This window comes from Bison bison, unplaced genomic scaffold (genome assembly GCF_000754665.1).
Source record: "Bison bison bison isolate TAMUID 2011002044 unplaced genomic scaffold, Bison_UMD1.0 scf7180017864115, whole genome shotgun sequence".
In the NCBI taxonomy this organism is placed as follows: domain Eukaryota; kingdom Metazoa; phylum Chordata; class Mammalia; order Artiodactyla; family Bovidae; genus Bison; species Bison bison.
Window position 1 is genome coordinate 1,323,410 of NW_011494687.1, and position 5,658 is coordinate 1,329,067.

Below are 5,658 nucleotides of genomic sequence, written 5' to 3' on the forward strand. Positions count from 1 at the left end.
TACCTAGAGAACTACTCTCAAACTTCATAGTGATCAAGGAACCCATTTTACTGGCCAGATACTTTGGCAAGTTTGCACTGTTTGGTCAGTTTTACACCTTTACTGTGATCACCATCTTCAATTGGCTGGCTTAGTTGAATGCACCAGCTGCATTATTAAAACTCATTTGGCAAAATTTGTAGAGACTCTCCAAAAACGTTGGCCAAAAGCATTGACGTTGGTCGTTTTATATCTTGCATCTGCCTCTTTTGGAACTCATAAACTCTCATCCTTTGAGATAGTACAGGACACCTAACACAGTTTGCTCCTACTTATTTTGACCCACAACCAATAAAAGGAGATATTCCAGTATTGCAGAGGCCTAAATGTTTCTATGAAAAATAACCATGTTTTGGTAAAGCAGGCTTTTCACAGTGGACTCTCAGGAGATGAAGACCTTAAGTATCACAAGTTGGAAATTGGAGATTTCACCTTTTGCAAAAGATACCTTCAGAATAACTCCTTTCAACCTTGTTGGAGAGGTCCCTATCAGGTACTGCTAAGCAACACCTGTGCCGCTGAACCCCAAGGAATAGACTCCCGGATTCATGTGATACACTTAAAGAAAGGACTGAACCTTGACTGGACCTCTATATCATCTGTTAACCTAAAAGTAAAGATTTCCTGGAATTGAAGCAGATGACATCTGATGAGACAATTTTTCCAAGATATCTGGGTCAGGCTTCTTGAAAATTTGTTGCCAAACCTTTGATAATACACAATGCCGCAGATGGTCTCCAATGTCTGCTGCTGCTGCTGCTAAGTTGTTTCAGTCGTGTCCAACTCTATGCAACCCCATAGACAGCAGCCCACCAGGCTCTCCCATCCCTGGGATTCACAGGCAAAAACACTGGAGTGGGTTGCCATTTCCTTCTCCAGTGCATGAAAGTGAAAAGTGAAAGTGAAGTCCCTCAGTCGTGTCCGACTCTTAATGATCCCATGGACTGCAGCCTACCAGCCTCCTCCGCCCATGGGATTTTCCAGGCAAGAGTACTAGAGTGGGGTGCCATTGTCCACTCCACTCCAATGTCTATTTTCCTTAAAAGAATCATTTTTTTGACTGTGCTGGGTCTCTGTTGTGGCACACAGGCTCTTTGTTGCAGCCCAAGGGCTTCCTCTAGTTGTGGCTTGTGGGCTTCTCATTGTGGTAAGCAGGCTTCTCTAGTTGTGGCATGCAAGCTTTCTAGTGCACAAACTTAGTTGCCCCACAGCATATGGGATTTTAGTTCCCCAATTAGGGATAGAATCTGCATCCTTTGCAATGGAAGGCAGATTCTTAACCACTGGGCCACCAGTGAAGCCCCACTTTGATAATGATCACTGCTTTGAGCCCTGTCTTGGGTAGATTACCTATCTCCACTTCACTTAGATCTTCTTCCTCTGGGATTTTATTTTGTTTCTTAATTTGTTAATATTCTGCTATTGCCTCATTTTTGCCTAATTTGCCATTTTTGATTTCATGTATTAATATCTGTTTTCATGTATTATATCTGATTATATTTCCCTGCCTTGGAGATATGGCTTTTTGTAGAAGATGTCCTGTGTATCCCAGCAGCATATTTTCTTCTTGTCCCCAGAGGTATATGCTCTCAGAGTTCCCCTTAAGTGGACCGCATGGGTCCTTCTGTTGTGGTGGGTGACTACTTTGGGCAATCTGGTAGGGTTGGCTGGCCCCTGGTCTGATTGGTTGCTAGGCTCTGCCTTGTGCAGAGATTGCTGGCTGCTTGTTAATGATTTGGGTCACAAGGCAGCTGGCGAGGAACCCCAGGGGGTCCTGTCACTACCTGGCTCACCGGTGGGTGGGGTTGGGTTCGGGAGATCCCAGGGCTGGTGCCTTCCACAAGGTCCTGGTGCTTGTGCAAGCCCACTGGCAGGCAGTGCCATCTCCTGGTGTCTGGCTTCAGGGTCAAGAGGTCCCAGAGCTGGTATCGAATCACTGGTGGGTGGGGCCAGTTCCTGATACATTTGGCTGCAAGGTCTGGGGTTCCCAAAACTTGTGTTGGTCTGCTGGTGGGTGAGTTGGGCCCACAGGCTACAAGGCTGTGGTTGTACTGGGGCTGATGTTCACACACTGGTGTGTGAAGCTGGGGTTCAGCCACTCCCAGGGTCTGCTTGTGAGTGGGCTGGTTGGGTGTGAGTGGCTACAATTGTTCTGGGGCTGTTGTCTGCCCACTGGTGAGTGAGGCTGATTCAGAGCTTAAAGCCTAATTTTCTTTCTACTTCTCTGGATAATTTCAATTCATCCATCTTCAGGCTCATCTATTCTTTCTTCTGCTTGATTAAGTCTGCTGCTGGAATTGTCTATCAAATTATTTTGTTCAATCATTCTGTTCTCTACCTCCAATATTTCTGTTTGGTTCTTTTTTTTTTTTTTTTTCTCTCTTTTTTGAACTTTTCATTTTGTTCTTGTACTGTTTTTCTGATATCATTAAATTATCTGTGTTCTCTTGTAGCAATGTGAGCATCTTTTAGATCTATTATTTTGAACTTTTGTTGGGCAGTTCCAGTATCTTCATTTCTTCAGGGCCAGTTATGAGAGGTTTACTGTAATCTTTTGGTAGAGTCATGTTTCCCTGATTCTTTGTGATCCCTGTAGCCTTGTGCAGATGTCTGTGCATTTGAAGAAGCAGTTCCCTCTTCCAGACTTTGTGGGCTGACTTCAGTAAGGGAAGACTTTTACCTGCCGGTGGGGGCACTCTGGAGTGCTGGGTCAAGGGGTGGCACAGAGTCCAGGGTGAAAACTTGTGTAATCTCCAGGGTGACTGTGGTGAAATCTGCTGGAGAGCAGGTCACTGTGGACCACGATTGCTCCTGCTGTGTGGCTGCTATTGGTAGCCCTTGCTTTTCTTCTTTGTTCTTAGATATTTCTATACATATCAGCTTTTTTGGTTTGGGTGGGTTGAAACAAACATGGGATATTTGTGCAGTACCCCAGTAGACTGAGGAAGCTGGTTTCTTACCCTGCTCTTCTGTTCCTGGTGAGGGGAACTCTTTCTAATTGGAAAGTTCCCTTTTGACCCTGAGCAATGCCCATTTGGGGGATGGAGTCAGGCAGGCAAAATGAGACCAAAAAAAACAGTGGAATAAAAAACCAGAGAATAACTACACAAGAAGAGTCATTGTGAAATCTGACATCTGGTCAATGTGGGGGTTGGTCACCAGTCCAGATCCCAGCTCTGCAGTAATTTTCATGTTCCTATTCAATTTAATCTCAGCTATGCTCTCTTTGACTTTCTTTAATACTTTACCCCACCCTTCTCCACTTTTTTCTTAAAGGAATTATATTATTTTTAAATATTATTATACAATGGAATGGAGAAGGCAATGGCAACCCACTCCAGTACTCTTGCCTGGAAAATCCCATGGGCGGAGGAGGCTGGCAGGCTGCAGTCCATGGGGTCTCGAAGACTCGGACATGACTGAGCGACTTTACTTTCACTTTTCACTTTCATGCATTGGAAAAGGAAATGGCAACCTACTCCAGTGTTCTTGCCTGGAAAATCCCAGAGATTGGGGAGCCTGGTCGGCTGCCGTTTATGGGGTCGCACAGAGCCGGACATGACTGAAGCGACTTAGCAGCAGCATACAATGGAATACTACTCAGCCACAAAAAAGAATGAAATAATGCCATTTACAGCAACATGGATACAACTAGAGGTTTTAATACTAAATGAAGTAAATCAGAAAAAAAAAGACAAACACCATATGATATCACTTACATGTGGAATGTGAAATATGGCACATATGAACCTATCTATAAAACAGAAACAGACTGTAGACATAGAGAACAGGCTTCTGCTTACCTAGGAGAAAGCAGGTAGGGGACGGAAGAAGTATGAGTGTGGGATTAGGAGATGTAAATGACTATATATAGGATGGTAAACAACAAGTTTCTACTGTTTAGCACAGACATCTATATCCATATCCTGTTATAAACCAAAAGAATATTAAATAAAGAATGTCTATATGTGTATAATAGTTACTTTGCTATACAGCAGAGATGGCACTGCAGTGCAAATCAACTATACTTCAATAAAAACTTAAATATTATTTTATTTTGTTATTCATTTTTAAAGTCAAATCATTGTGGACTTACAATGTTGACTTACAAAAATCATTGTTGATTTACATTATTGTGTTACAATGTGTGTATAGCAAAGGCAGGAATCCATTAGAAGAAATGGAGTAGCCATCATGGTCAACAAAAGAGTCCAAAATGCAGTACTTGGATGCAATCTCAAAAATGACAGAATGATCTCTGTTCGTTTCCAAAGTAAACTGTTCAATATCACAGTAATCCAAGCCTATGCCCCAAACAGTAATGCTGAAGAAGCTGAAGTTGAACAGTTCTATGAAGACCTACAAGACCTTTTAGAACTAACACCCAAAAAAGATGTCCTTTTCATTATGGGGGACTGGAATGCAAAATTAGGAAGTCAAGAAACACCTGGAGTAACAGGCAAATTTGGCCTTGGAGTACAGAATGAAGTAGGGCAAAGGCTAATAGAGTTTTGCCAAGAGAACACACTGGTCATAGCAAACACCCTCTTCCAACAACACAAGAGAAGACGCTACACACGGACATCACCAGATGGTCAACACTGAAATCAGATTGATTATATTCTTTGCAGCCAAAGATGGAGAAGCTCTATACAGTCAGCAAAAACAAGACTGGGAGCTGACTGTGGCTCAGATCATGAACTCCTTATTGCCAAATTCAGACTGAAATTGAAGAAAGTAGGGAAAACCACTAGCCCATTCAGGTACGACCTAAATCAAATCCCTTATGATTATACAGTGGAAGTGAGAAATAGATTTAAGGGACTAGATCTGGTAGATATAGTGCCTGATGACCTATGGACGGAGGTTCATGACATTGTACAGGAGACAGGGATCAAGACCATCCCCATGGAAAAGAAATGCAAAAAAGCAAAATGGCTGTCTGAGGTGGCCTTACAAATAGCTGTGAAAAGAAGAGAAGTGAAAAGCAAAGGAGAAAAAGAAAGATATAAGCATCTGAATGCAGAGTTCCAAAGAATAGCAAGGAGAGATAAGAAAGCCTTCCTCAGGGATCAATGCAAAGAAATAGAGGAAAACAACAGAATGGGAAAGACTAGAGATCTCTTCAAGAAAATGAGAGATACCAAGGGAATATTTCATGCAAAGATGGGCTCGATAAAGGACAGAAATGGTATGGCTCTAACAGAAGCAGAAGATATTAAGAAGAGGTGGCAAGAATACACAGAAGAACTGTACAAAAAAAGATCTTCACGACCCAGATAATCACAATGCTGTGATCCCTCACTTAGAGCCACACATCCTGGAATATGAAGTCAAGTGGGCCTTAGAAAGCATCACTATGAACAAAGCTAGTGGAGGTGATGGAATTCCAGTGGAGCTACTTCAAATCCTGAAAGATGATGCTGTGAAAGTGCTGCACTCAACATGCCAGCAAACTTGGAAAACTCAGCAGTGGCCACAGGACTGGAAAAGGTCAGTTTTCATTCCAATCCCAAAGAAAGGCAATGCCAAAGAATGCTCAAACTACCACACAATTGCACTCATCTCACATGCTAGTAAAGTAATGCTCAAAATTCTCCAAGGCAGGCTTCAGCAATA

At 42.6% G+C, this 5,658-nt stretch overlaps 1 protein-coding gene across 1 annotated transcript in view; it reads left to right on the forward strand.

The window, feature by feature from the left end:
- Positions 1–2,009: 2,009 nt before the first annotated feature.
- Positions 2,010–5,658, forward strand: part of LOC104988096 (retinol dehydrogenase 16-like) — a 15,663-nt gene continuing 12,014 nt past the window's right edge. The window contains exon 1 of the mRNA XM_010839279.1: positions 2,010–2,049. The gene's annotated coding sequence lies outside the window, so the exon portion shown is untranslated. The remainder of the gene's footprint in view (positions 2,050–5,658) is intronic.